The sequence below is a fragment of the Chenopodium quinoa genome, unplaced genomic scaffold, assembly GCF_001683475.1.
Source record: "Chenopodium quinoa cultivar QQ74 unplaced genomic scaffold, ASM168347v1, whole genome shotgun sequence".
Taxonomy (NCBI): domain Eukaryota; kingdom Viridiplantae; phylum Streptophyta; class Magnoliopsida; order Caryophyllales; family Amaranthaceae; genus Chenopodium; species Chenopodium quinoa.
In genome coordinates, this window is record NW_018744268.1 from 3072542 (window position 1) to 3087104 (window position 14563).

Here is a 14563-nt window from a genome sequence, read left to right on the forward strand (position 1 = left end):
CAAGGATACTGTGACCCTATGCGGCCAAGGCCCGGAACAAATAGACCTTGACAATGTCAAGGATGCCGCCCCAGCCCCACCAGCAGCCGGGAAGAAAAGAAAGGCCCCTCTGCTGGTGGAGGTAAAGAAAGAGAAAAAATAGGAATCACTGACCGGGGAACGGTCAGATGAGCTCCGTCCCCAGCCGGCTAGAGACCATATTGATATGCCTCTGGACGACAGCCGTGGCAAAGTAAAAAAGTTGCTGGAAGCCGAGTTCATTTGGCCATGTAATTTCCCTGACTGGGTGGCGAATGTTGTGCTTGTTAAGAAGCCGAATGGTACCTGGCGTATGTGTGTTGATTACACATACCTCAACAAGGCATGTCCTAAGGAGAGTTATCTGCTTCCAAAGACCTTTAGTCTGGTCGATTCAATAGCCGGGCATGCCTTGATGAGTTTCATGGATACCTACTCCGGCTTCCATCAGATACCCCTGTGGAAAAGAGATCAAGAGAAGAAGGCCTTCGTCACTGATCAGGGGTTAATTTGCTATAATGTGATGCCGTTTGGCTTGAAAAATGCGCCGGCTACATTCCAACGGATGATTAATACGGTCTTCATTAATCATATTGGGAGGAATGTGGAGGCGTACATTGATGATATGATAGTCAAATCCAAGCAGCAGGTGGATCACCTTGCCGATCTCCGAGAAACCTTCACCACACCTAGGCGGTATAAGGTTATGTTTCTCGGATTCCTGATTGATCAAAGGGGGATAGAGGCTAACCCCGAGAAGATACAGGCGGAAATTGACATGAAGTCACCCCGCACTATCAAGGAAGCATGAAGACTAACCGGTTGCCTGGCGGTATTGGGGAGGTTCCTTAGCCGATCAGGTGACAAATGTCTTTACTTCTTCCAAGCAATAAGGAAGAAGACCAGATTTGAATGGGGGGATGATGCTGAGGCGACCTTTCAAAATCTGAAAGAACATTTGCATTCTTTACCAAGGCTTGTTAGCCCTCTGCCCAAAGAGACTTTATATATGTACCTAGTCGTCTCAGATCATGCTCTCAGTGTTGTTCTCCGACATCTAGCTCTCGGCCTATTTCATTAGCCATGTCCAGCACTTGGTTTGGGGTAATCACCATTGTGATTGATTGGCCAAAAAACACCTCATACTTCTCCAAGTATCAAGTGTTTTCAAGCCAATCAATCAATTTGAAATAAAACCAACCACACAGCCGTCCAGGGGCAAGAGTAGCCGGATTGCAAGGTGTGGCACGCTTTTTTAAGTTAGGCAAAATATTAAAGAATTGTAGTATATACGCAAAATTCAAATTGAAAAAATCCAGACACCACAAATATATATAAATAACCGACTGAGTCGGAATGCTTCATATTAAAAATGGCACAAAGGCCAGGATAATTGTTAACCGGAATAACATCCGGAGAAGAAGCAAAATAAATGATTGTTACACAACTCCACAGTTGGTAAAGATACAACATTACTCGGCATACAAGCCGGAAAAGAAAGAAGTTGGCATATTGCTGCTGAATTTAGGGAAGCTGATTCAAGGTTGAGGGGGAAGCCGCTGCTCCGGCTAGTTCTGACCGGCTGGGAGGGCTTCTGATTGAGGCTGGTTTCCTTCATTTTGTTCTTCCACCGCCGACTCCTCATTATCAGAAACTTCATATCCCTGCTCTGCAGCCCAATCCTTGAAGCGAGGCGGAGCTGCCTCTCCCAGTACTTGGGCATCATACACCGCAGTGGCGTAATCATACCTAAGTTTGTAGACTTCAAAGTCCACATCCGGATAGAGGAGCCCCCATGCTATCTTCAGGCGGGCTGCATTGTCCCGCTCATTCTCTTCCATCAGTCGCTTCTGCTTCTGGGCAATCTTATCTGACTGCTTGTTCCACAGATTGACGATCTCCACCCCCAATCGGGAGACGTCTACCCGGAGTTTTGTGTTCTCCTTGTTAGCATCCTCTAATGCCTTGAGTTCAGATTGAGCATCCTTTAATTTTTGCTTAAGGTCATTAGCCCGGCTGGTGGCTTCATCATTTGCAGCCGTCAAGCTCCGGATCAGCTCCTCCTGTTTCAACTCTTCTGCTTTAATCTCTAAATCAGACATATATTTAGCATATTCAGCAGAGTTGAGGTTTTCCAGGGCCCTCCGTTTGGCGTCATTTACCTCTTCTTGCTTCCGCCTGAAGGGGCCTCGGAGCCCGTCTACCCTCAGCATTACCTGAGAAAAGAGCAGCCGGATTATGACATACTTAGTAAAAATGAAGAGAAGATCAGAATTAAGTTGAGGATTTTTACCTCAGCCAGTTGGCCCATTATCCGGACAAAGTCCACTACCTGCAGATCAGGTATGAAATTTTTCTCCGAACGGGTGAGGGTCCTCACCATCCGTTTGGCAAACCCAACAAGATCCGGCTCGTCGGACGTAAGATCTGCACCAAAAGAAGTAAAAGTACTTGGTGAGAAGGAAGCAGCATAGTTGGCATTCATCCGTTGTCGGCTGCTGACTGAACCCCCAGAGGGGTCTACCTTAGTCTTGACTCTCATGAAGTCAAGTGGCCAAGGTATTTCAATCTTGCCCTTACCTTGGGTGTCCGGATGGGGAGCAGGAATCTCCTCTCCAGTTGTTGCCGCACCGGCTGCAACATTAGTTGGTTGGCCACCCTTCGATGCCGCAGAGACATCCGGCGCATTCTTCTGCGAGCGTTCTGAGCTTTCGCTCATAATTTTCATTGCAGAAGGATACTTGCCACCGGTCGTGGGACAATCGGTTTTGGCAGTAGAATTTGACTGGGATGTCCCTCGTGGTGGCCTTAGCAGCCAGGGCCTTTTCCAGATCCTCCCCTTGCCTTTTGAAAAGCTTGGAGAAGTAGCGTGGAACGCGTTTAATAGAGTCATGCAAATTAAGAAGTTAAATGTACCTAACCGGCGAAATGCTTTTGCAAGAAATGTAAAGAAAAAGCTAAATTCAGGCGGTCTTACCTCGCCTTTCTTGGACTCCTTGGCTTCGACGGATGCTCTCTTTGCGAGAGCAGCTTCTTTGCGCAGCAGCGCTGCTGACTTAGCCGGAGTTTTAGCTGGGTCAACCATTTTCAAGGCGTTGGCTGCAAGAAGAAAATAAAAGTTAGAAAAAATCATGAATAGTTTGTAGTACAAAATAAAAATTACAACCATGTCGGATGAAAGTGGATCTACCCTTGGGAAACATGGGACTTAACCCACAGGCGGACAGAAAGCATTCATCTTTGAAGTAGTCCGGGTGGGGGATCCAGTTTTTTGGAACAATGATGTGAGTCCCATCCCCCATGGGCTTAGTAGTGGTTTCAAAGAAACTCGGCTCCATTTTTTTGCTCCCGGGCCCTAGTAGAGAGTGTCGGGAGGGGACATTTCCTGCCCAGAAAAACAGGTTCCTGATTATACCGGCGCAGTGTCCGGTTATGTCTTAGGGTTGGAGAAGAAATCAAATAAAACTTGTCTTTCCACCCTGACCACTTGGACACCTTGTCCAAACTCATTAAGTAACGGGGCAAGGTGGAGAAAGTGTATCATGCCCCATTACTGCCTGGTGCCTTGCTCAAGTAATGCATATGAGCGAAGGCGGAGAAGCTGGGAGCTAAGTTCTAAAGCTCGCAGGCGTCAATGTAGCTCAGAATGTTCACCCAGATCATATCCCTTCAGGATTTTCCTAATCCCGGTATGGAGGGGGAACCAGAGGCCGGCTTCTATTACTGCCTCGTAGCAGACAAAATAATTGTCTGCATTCTCTATCTTGTCATCTCATGCCATCACTGCATTAGCAGGCGAGATGATAATATCCCACCCCTTTCCAAAGGGGTGCTTTTCCTTAAAAGCCCTAAAGCCACTTTTCAGCAGGGTAATGTCACCCGAAAGCATCCTAATTTTCTTTGGGTTGGGGTTGTCAGCAACTTTCGCCGGCTGCTGGTACTAGCCACGAAATTATCTTGATCAGAGCCAGAAGTCTCGGCCCCCGATCTTTCAGCGGCCTCAGTACCACCGGATCCTTCCCCGGATCCATTAGAGGAAGCGACCTCTTCTCCGGATACCTCCCGCACGCTAAAGCTCCCGGAAGAAGAAGGAGACTCTTTATCAGAGTTGCCGCTCTCCTCCAAATCCTCATGTTCCCCATCCGGAACATCCTCATCGGCTGACACTTCCATAGTGCGCCGACTCTTAGATTTTCTGGCCGTCTGTTTGACTCTAGCCATTGTGTCCTGCATAGACACAGAGAGGGAGGAATTCGGAGATGAGCACAGCAGTTCCGACAGTCCGGAAAAGGCACCCCCTGTTCTAGACTCAGCCGTTCCAGGAGACCGGCTGAGTGTCCTAGGCAGTGCCGAGTGTGTGGATTGAGAACTCATTTTATTTCCAAAACTATGTATGCATGCGGAAAAAGAATGTATACAAGTTGGAAAAGAAAAACTAAAAATGGTACAGGAGGTTACCTTACTTTTAACTCAGAAAAATCTGAAAGCAGCTACAGACGGTGATCGGGTGTTGCAAGATTAGCACACGGAAATCCTGAAAACACTGATGCAGACGGAAGCAGAGAATCTCTCTCTAAAAATCTCCTTTTTCTCTCTCTTGATAAGTCAAATGAAAATGAAGTGAGAGAAAGGGGGGGGGTAAACTTCTATTTATAGAAGTTGAAAATGGGGGCATCCCCGTTTAAATTTCAAATTTTACTATCCGTTGTTGTTGTTCACCTTTGATAGGTGGACACGTGTCATAGGCGTCACGTGACATGCACGTGACCCCTGTGAGGGGCAAATGTTTAGGGTAAAAATACCCTAGACATGTGGACCAATGAGAGGAGGCCACGTGTCAAGTTCAAGATGGCCCAAGTGGCCTAATGCCCTCTTGACACGTGTCCCCTTCAGATAAGCTCCTGAAATGGCGGCCTTCAAGGGCCTAAATCCCAAGAAGCGCCGTAATTCGGCGCAGCCCACTAAAAATCTAGGTCAAGTGACCTAGATATGGGCACATCTACCAATGACCCTATAAATAGGGAGATATTTCCCCATTTTGGGGACACATTGAATCATTTATTACACCTACTTTCTCTCTCATTAGAGAAAAACCTGAGCTTTGAATCTAAGCAGATCCCCACCTAAATTTTCGTACTCTTTACTCTCTTTCAAGCTATTAACTTGATCGTTGGAGGCGGAGCTCCACCATCCGGAGTCTCCGTTGTTTTTGCAGGTATAGCTCAGCCGGACCAATCTTTGTGACATAACTCTCTCGAGGGACAAAAGCACCCAAAACACCATAAATAAATATGTGGTTCATAAATAATCTTTCAAACTATTATTTTCCATTCAATAATCCATCACAAATAAATCATGCTTCATAATCCAATCACCAATAATATCCAAAGCATGATTTCCAATCCAAACCTAGCATGATACTACTTGTAATAAACCAAACACATTTAGCATGCTATTTTATCAGCATAATTATGCTAAGTTCGCGAACGTACCTTGTACACGATCTTAGAATCGCCACAACTACTAAAAATCACTCACTTCGAAGTCTCCTATAATTTAAAATTATAGAAGAGTATTAAAATCCACTTTACACAAATTTCCAGCAATATACTATTATTAAACCCCTCATAATTTAATTGAAACATGCTGAAATTATATTTAAAACATCATAATTTAGTCCCTATTAATGGGTAATTAAAATTCCTAAAAGAAACTTGATTTTAAGTGCTCTACTAAAACTTTCAGCACTAAATTTTAATTAAAACTTGCTATAATTAAGCCGTAAAAGACTTTAATCAAAGGTCCAAAACATTATACATCATAACCCTTCAATAATTTACAAATCAAGAACCTAGAATTTACAAAATTGGGGCTTTTTAATTAAAAACATAATCTGAAAATTAATTAACATAATACTCATAATAAAACATCAAAATCAAATCCCAAATTCATAATTAACAATTATATTTAGGAATAAATTAGTTTTAAGTAATAAAGATTCAATTATTTTTATAATACAAAAAGGGGGAGAGGGTGCAGCGGCAACCACCACGTCGGCTGCCAGCGCCGGTGGCTTCCTACTGGCGGCGGCGGCCACTTGCTGCCGGTGGTCGGCAGTGGTGGGGGGGGGGGGAAGAGCAGTTGAAAAAAAAAGAAAGGGGAAGGGGGAAAAGGAGAAAAGAAAAAGAAAGAAAAATAAGGAGAAAGGAGAGAGAAGTTTACCTTGGGTTTTCTCCACTCTAGGCAAAGTTTGATTTGCCTCATATGTGGGATATTTATACCCCTTTTCTACAAACCCTTTTTCCCTAACTTTCCTCTTATAATTTTCCTAATCCCATCCCTAATAAAACTTTACTAAATTAAAACTTTTCTTAAATTAAACCCCAACTTAATTAAATTAATTAATTCAATAACCTTTCCTTTTTAAAATATTTCCAAACTTATTTAAAAATAAATAATTAAAATACTTTAAATAAAGTAATTCAATTTAATTAAATACTTCTTAAAATACTTATTTTACTTAAATTACGTATAAAAATATGAGGTATTACATACCGTACATTCTCTTACATCAGTTATCACCTGATCTCAGAATTCGAGAAGATCTCACTTCAGTTTCCGCACCTTTTCCTACTTACATACAAGTACTAACTTGATCGTCGGAGGCAGAGCTCCAACCACTCGGAGTCTCCGTTGTTTTGCAGGTACAGGCCGCGTGCAACTGGGCTTTGATCTGTAACTATCCCTAGGGAAAAAACACCCTAAACATTTGGCACCGTCTGTGGGGAGAGTACCTCAAGGATGGTTCAAGAGTCTATACCGCCTCCTGACCTTAAGGCTCATCTGCCGAAGGTCTTTACAGACTAGGAGGATGATGATCCTCAGGTCGAAACATACATGGCTAGAAATGGGTCATTCATTTCTAGGCGTATCCGTCCCAGAGATACTCTAGAATGAGGTAATAGCCAGGTGAGTACAAGCAGGCCCCTTGGTCAGCTGGAAGGGGAAACCCACTCGGCAAGAGGTCAGGCTCCAGTCACTAGATACGGGCTCATGAAATTCATTACCAGTTTCAAGGGTGAGATCAAGAATCTGATCGAAAAGAAAACGACTGGCACTAGCAAGAGTGAGCCAGCCAAAAAAGTCTCCTCGGTCTGCGAGGAATAAGTTAGTCAAGGACAGCCAGCCTACTCCACCCCCTAAGGAGAAGATTGTGCCTACCTTTAACTAGTCGAAGATCCTTCTGCCCTAGATGAGCACAAGGAAGGTCATTAGTGTTGTTGATTCGGATGGCAGTAAGAAGACTTACACTGACGCTCGGCATGTCATCGAGAAAAATCAGAGCCAGCATCTGTCTGAGTCAGCCTCCGCCTCGAGTTTTCAAGACAACTTTAGAAATACATCTGCAAGGAATACTCAATCCTTGCATGAGAGCCATATAGGCTATAATACTGTCCATTCTAGCCCTAATATGATTGGGAATTCACCGTACATACCCCTTGTGGTCTACTTCCTGTATTCTCCTTATTTCATGCAGTCGACCCTCTTTGGGGGTCAGGCGGTATACAATGTCCAACCTTTGGACTGGCAGCTCCGTCTTCTCAAACTTGGTGAACAAACTTTGGCATTCACCAAGGAGATAACCGAGGCGGCACAGCCGACCAAGGTTAAGAATGTGTTGGTAGGTGCCTATGACGGTACCACTAACTCGGAGGACTACCTCATGGCCTACTCCAACATCATGCACATATAGGGGTTGGAGGATGCAATTTGGTGTTGGTGCTTCCTGGCTACATTGAAGGGCATCGCCCAACAATGGTTTGGCAACCTGCCAGCCAGATGCATTGATAGCTTCAGGAAACTCGCCTTCCTATTTATCTCTAACTTCTCAGTGAACATCCCTGCCAAGAAAACAAGTCTTGACTTAAACACCATCCGGCAGGGAGAGAGAAGGACTTTGCTCCTATGTCAGGCGGTTCAACCTGGTGAGAATCCAAATCCAGGGATTGTCTGACAAGGTAGCCTATACTATACAGACTTCTTCAAGGGTATGAAGGACGGGTCGACTTTTAAGTTTGACCTTGTCTGAAAAAGGGTTTTCACCCTTAAAGAGGTGTTGATAGAGGCAGAGAGCTTTATTCAAGCCACCGACCTCTGCTCGTCCAGCCATCAGTCGGACTCCAAGAAGTCCGACAAGCAAAAGGAGAGTCGGTCTACTCAGCCGACTTAGAAATCTGAAGAGCAAAAAAAGAGAAAAGAAGTCCAAAGTGGCTTCTAAGACGAATTTGGGACAACCGTCAAAGACTATCCAGCCTACTAGTAGCTCGGATACGGACAAGGATCCGGTCTAAACTATAGCAGGCGGATTCGCATGCGGTGGCCCAATCATTCGGAGCACCAAGGATCATCTGAAGAAGATGATCCATTCAATTGATGAATGATAGGTGTCTTCAAGAGGGACATTCACAGACGTCCTCAACATTGAGAAGGATCAGGGCAAAGTCTGCTGATCGCATGACAAACCTGTCGTCATTAAATGTAAGGTCGTCAACCAAATGGTTGGTCGGATCCTTATACACAAGGGAAGCTCCTCTGATCTCATCAGCTACAAGTGTATGTCCAAGCTTAACTACAAGCTGGACAATTTGAGCGACATCTCCCATCCATTAGTTGGCTTTGGTAGAGGGGTCATGCACCCAGTCGTACAAATCAATCTATCCATCCGGTTGGGGCAAAAGGGGAAACGGCGACATATGGTTGTTTGACTCCTGGTGGTTAAAGAGCTGACCGCCTACAACATTATTCTTTGTCGACCCACTCTGAACGAGTGCATGACCGTTATCATCCCAACTCTTATGCTTCTTAAGTATGAAAGGATGATGGCTCTGTTGGCTCTCTCAACGGGGATTAGAAGACAACAAGAAAATGTTATCTATCATACGTCAAACCAACGACTGCTACAGCCGGTTCGCCGAAGGAGCCAATTGACCTTGACGATGGTAAGGACCCTGATTTCCCCCCTCCGGTCGCAAAGAAGAGGAAAAATTGATTAGCTGGTGGAGGTGAAGAAGGAGAAGAAATAGCAATCACTGATCGGGGAATGGTCAGATGATCTTCATCCCCAGTCGGCTGGTGAGCACATTGATATTCCACTGGACAACAGCCATCCAGAGCGAACTTTTAAGGTGGGGCGGCTGCTTTTGAAAGTTTGGGTGCAGACTTGCACCTTCTGCTGAAAAAATTTAAAGACATATTTGCCTTTGAAGTGGAAGAGATGTCAGGCACTAGCCCGGATCTCGCTGTCCACAAACTCGCTGTTGATCCAAAAAAGAAGCCCATTCGGCAAAAGAAAAGAAATCACGGCGAGGAAAGAAGTCAGGCGGCAGCTGTCGAAGTTAAAAAGCTGCTATACCCTGGGTTCATTTGGCCATGTAACTTCCCTGATTGGGTGGCAAATGTTGTGCTTGTAAAGAAGCCGAATGGAACCTAGCGCATGTGTGTTGATTACATAGATCTCAACAGTCTCAGATCATGCCCTCAATGTCGTTCTCCTTGATGAGAGAGACGGTATTCAGCTCCCGGTCTATTTCCACTAGACGAAAATATGAATTGGCCACCAGTTCAAAACCTCCCTATGCCACCGGTTTTGAACTGGTGGCCATTTGGGGGGTGGCAATAATCTTATTAAAAAGCCACCGGTTCAAAACCGGTGGCAAAAACAAATATTGCCACCAGTTAACCGGTGGCAATAATGCTTCCCGCAATTTTTTTTAATGGTATTAACAAGTATTGTCACCAGTTAACCGGTGGCAATAATGCCCATAAAAAACAAAAAAAAAAAAAATTTGCATTTATTTCACTTAAATTGTAGTAGAAACTATACATATATGTAAAATACATAAAAACACATATATATTCATCATTATCTAGTAATTGTACACTTTAAGAGTGAAAAAACTAATTTAATAACTACAACTAAATTAGTCATACAACAATTCCAATTTGAAAGAACTAAATTAATCAAATTACACAAAACTAAAATTCCAACATTAAAATCAAAAAGAAAAATTTACAATAAAAAAAAACCAAAAAAAAATTACAACATTAAAATTAAAAAACAACCCATATAACATCTAAATCAATAATCCTGCATCTTTATTCTTCGATTTAACATCTACATCTAAATCAATATACCTGCATCAAACAAAAAAAAATCGATTAAATAAAATAAATAAGCTGCGAAAAAAAAAAACCAGAACAGTATGCATGGTACCCATAAATCGATTTAAATCAGTTAAATAAACCCAGAAAAAACACACATAAATATAAACAAAACCCAAAAATTAAACAAAAACCTAGAAAACTAAAACCAAAAAAAAAAATTAAACAAAATTCCCAGAAATTAGTGAAAACCCGAGAATTAAATCGAACTAAAAAAAATCGAATTGATTTTAAAAACGAGAATGAAAAACAAAATGAGAATTAAATCGAACTCAAAAAAACAAATTGATTTTCACAAACTTAAAAAAAACCCAAAATTAAATCGAATAGAACCCAGAAGGAGATCGACTTAGAATCGATTAAAATCAATTAAAAATCGAATTAAAATCGAGGAAAACACTAAAAAAATCCAAAATTGACTAATTAACCCAGGAAAATCAATAACTAGTAATGAAACAAAAACCCGGAAGAAAACCTAGAAAAAAAAAGTTAAACAAAAATAAAAACAAAATCCAAGAAATAAGTTAAAAAACCGAGGAAAAAAAACCAAGAAATTGATTCACGAACTCAAAAAACAAAAACCCAGAATTAATTGATTAAAATCGATTAAAAACCAAATTAAAATCGATTAACAAACTCAAACAATTCCAAAAACGATTAATTAAACCAGAAAATCAATCAATTGAACCCAACAAAATCCGATTAATTAACCAAGAAAAATCGATTAATTAAACACAAACCTCGTGTATGTCTTCGTGGTGCATGTCTTCTTGGTTTATTGTTGCGGTGGTGGTCTTGGTGATGGTGGAAATGAAAGAGAAGGAGACTAAGAGATCGAAGGAGAAGGAGAAGGAGACGAGGAGATCGAAGGAGAAGAGGGAGAAGGAGACGAAGGAGAAGAGCAAGAGAAGGAGATGAGAAGGAGAAGGAGGAGATCGAAGAAGGAGATCGAGAAAAGGAGGTGAGAACAGAGAAGACGAATCGAAAGAGAAAGAAGAGAGGGGAGAGCAGGAGAGAGAAAGAGCGGCTGAGAGGGAAATGAGGTAGGGTTTGGGGTTTATAAAGGGGGCTTTTTTTTTTAATTGATTATTGCCACGGGTTCAAACCGGTGGCCTTTACCATTTATGCCACCGGTTCGGTTTGAACCGGTGGCAATGTGAATTAGCCTATCCCGCCTATTTTTTAAAAACCGGTGGCCGTACAACGGTGCCTTTTTGTATTGTTCTACTAGTGTTCATTAGCCATGTTCTCAGAAATGTTGACTTCCGATACCCCATGGTTGAAAATTTTGGCTTGCTCTTTACATGGTTGTCAAAAAGTTAAAACCATACTTCTTGGGACATCTGGTGGTAATTTATACAGATCAACCCCTCAAGTGGCCAATGATAACCCTGGAGTCATCCGATAGAATGCTCAAATGGGCTATTGAAATGCATTCTCTTGAAATCACGTACGAACCAAGAAAGGTAGTGAAGGGTAAGGAGTTTGCCGACTTCATTGTTGAAATGACAAGGTCGGTTACTCTGGACAACCTTGATCAGGTTTGGAAGGTGCATGTAGACGGGAGCTCTAATATGAACGGCTGTGGTGCAGGTATAATCTGTTAATCTCCGGAAGGAGACAAATATGAATATGCACTACGGTTCAAGTTCTAAGCCTCGAACAATGAGGCAGAATATGAAGTCTAGCTAGCCGGCATCCGTGTGTGTAAGGCAGCAGGGGTAACCAAGATTGACGCTTGCTTAGACTCACAGTTGGTCGTTAGCCAATACTACGATGAGTATGAAGTCACCCATCCGCCTATGATCAAATATTTATAGGAGATGAAAGTTGAAGCTCGGACACTTGAAAAATTTCATCTAAGTCAAGTGCCCAGGTTTGAAAACAATCAGGCGGATGTTTTGTCAAAATTGGCATCTTCCGCCTCTTGTGATACGCCTCGGTCAGTCTTCTAGGAAGTTATAGAAAACAAAGCATATCAGATGACTAGCCCATTGGAGTACTGAACCAAATTTATACCTAGATGGATGGCATCCGGGAATATCCGACAGATGGCACGCTCCCTGATTCACCTTAGGAGGCGGCCGTACTGAAGAAGCGTGCTGTAAAATTCGAGATAAGGGAAGGAGAGCACTTCAAAGCGGGATTTTTGAAGCCTCTACTGAAATTCGTTAACCTAGAAAAGGGGAAAGAATTTCTCGAAGAATTGCATGCGGGATACTACGCCTCCCATGCAGGCGGCAGATCTTTTGCTGTCGGAGCCAGGCGAAATTATTTTTGGCCCACTCTTGAGTCAAATGCCATGGATTTTGTAAAAAATGTGATACGTGTCAAAGATTTAGCAAACTAATCCATTGCCTGGCTACTGACCTGATGGCAATCCACAGCCTTGTCCCGTTTGCTAAATAGGGCATGGACATTTTAGGTCCTTATATGCCTGCTCTAGGCGTATTCTGGTGGATGTGGATTATTTCACCAAGTGGGTGGAAGCAAAGGCGGTCAAGGGCATCAAGAAAAAGGATGTCATCTCCTTCATTTGGAAGAATATTATCACCCGGTTTAGGGTACCTATGTATACGATGTTTGATAATGGTCCTCAGTTTGAGACGCCTCAGCTTAAGACTTGGTTGGGAGATCAGGGTATCTCACATTGTTTTGCATTAGTCCGCCGACCCCAAGAAAATTTGAAATTTGAAAGGGCCGGTGGTTTATGGGCTGAAGAGTTAATTCATGTCCTATGGGCCATCCGGACAACTATAAAAGGGGCAACCGATGAAACCCCATTTATCATGGTTTACGGTGCTGAAGCCGTCTTCCCCATTAAACATTATGAGCTGACTCTACGAGTCATGCTATACGATGAAGAGGTAAACTAGGAGGCCATGCGGCTAGCATTGTACTCACTCCCGGAGCGCAGGGGCAATGTTGCCTTACGTCATGAGATTTATGGTCTGAGAATGACTCGTGGTTATAATAAGAGAGTACACAAACGACCCTTGAATGTTGGGGATGTTATGTTACGTAAGATAGAGGCAACCGGTAGGGCCAATGAGCAACGAAAGTGATCTCCTAATTGGGAAGGCCCCTACCGGATCTATGAAGAAGTGAGAAACGGGCACTTACCGACTGGAAACTCCAAACGGTAGGTGGCTGCCTAGAACTTGGAATGTAGACAACTTGAAAAAGTACTACTTCAAAGATTTGTAAATTTTTGTAAACAAAAAGCCTATCAATGAAAAAATTTTCTTTTGTTTTCAAATTACTTTAATTACTTTGTATATATACATGCGTAATGGTTGACGACAATCTGTGCAATGCACAGACGGTCCATTGAACGAATTAAGCTAAGTTAAAAACTTAATGGCTAAATTGGTATTTAATTTAAGAGGCCAGTTGCTGGATGCAAATTTTTTTTTATAAATTCGTCTGCTCCAACATGAGTATGGCATCCGGCGACGCCCCTCCGGGTGTTATCGTCGCAGAGGCCATTTAATCGTTTGCTCTACAAGCATATGCAGGCGGCAAAGATTGAGCGACCTAATTAGTCAACTCATAGTTGTCTGACCAAAATAGTTTGAAAGAATGGTTAAGCTTAAAATCGGATGTCAAATGACATCAGCCGGTTGATAACTGAAGTTCTGCGTTAGACTATTCGACGAAATTATATAAGTCTCCCCAATGGGGCAGACGAACCAGGTGCAGTGGATTGCAGGTACCCCATACGCCCTTTAAGTTGTCTGGGGACCATCAGATAGGCGTACAATTTGTCCCCTGCTTCATCAACTGCCAGGCGCCAAGTTCCCACTTGGTTCGCTAAAAAACAGTTTTTATTGGATTGTGAATACCCCAGAAGTAGGAATAACGCTATGGTCCAGCTTATCCCCCGGCTGGGTGAAACGACTACTTATTGGTTTTGTGGACGGTTGTGTACTTGGTTTGAGGCAATCACTACTGTGATTGATTGACTTAGGAACATTTCATACTCCTCAAAGTATCAAAAATTCCCAAGTCAATCAATCAAAGAAGTACTAAAACCAACCACACAGCCGCTAGGGGCAAGAGTAGACGATATACTAATTGCCGCATGCTATAAAAAGTTCGGCAAAAATTGCAGAATTAAAGTGCAAAATTAAAACAAAATTAACAAATACATCAAGCCGACTTAGTCAGCAAATTTCGTTCAAAACCAGTAAAGGCCGGATAATATTGTTAACTGGATATACATCCGGAAGAAAAGAAAAATAAAAATTGTTACCCAACTCCTTAGTCGGTAAAAAAGACAAAGATAATCGACTTTTAGGCCGAAAAGACTAAAATGGCATAT

At 42.7% G+C, this 14563-nt stretch overlaps 1 long non-coding RNA gene across 1 annotated transcript; it reads right to left on the reverse strand.

The window, feature by feature from the left end:
• Positions 1–9848: 9848 nt before the first annotated feature.
• LOC110694919 lies at positions 9849–11127 on the reverse strand. Its single transcript, XR_002505982.1, has 2 exons — positions 10980–11127; positions 9849–10212 (listed from the first exon to the last, which is right to left on the reverse strand). It is a non-coding gene; the product is annotated as an uncharacterized LOC110694919 (long non-coding RNA).
• Between the last annotated feature and the right edge of the window lie 3436 nt (positions 11128–14563).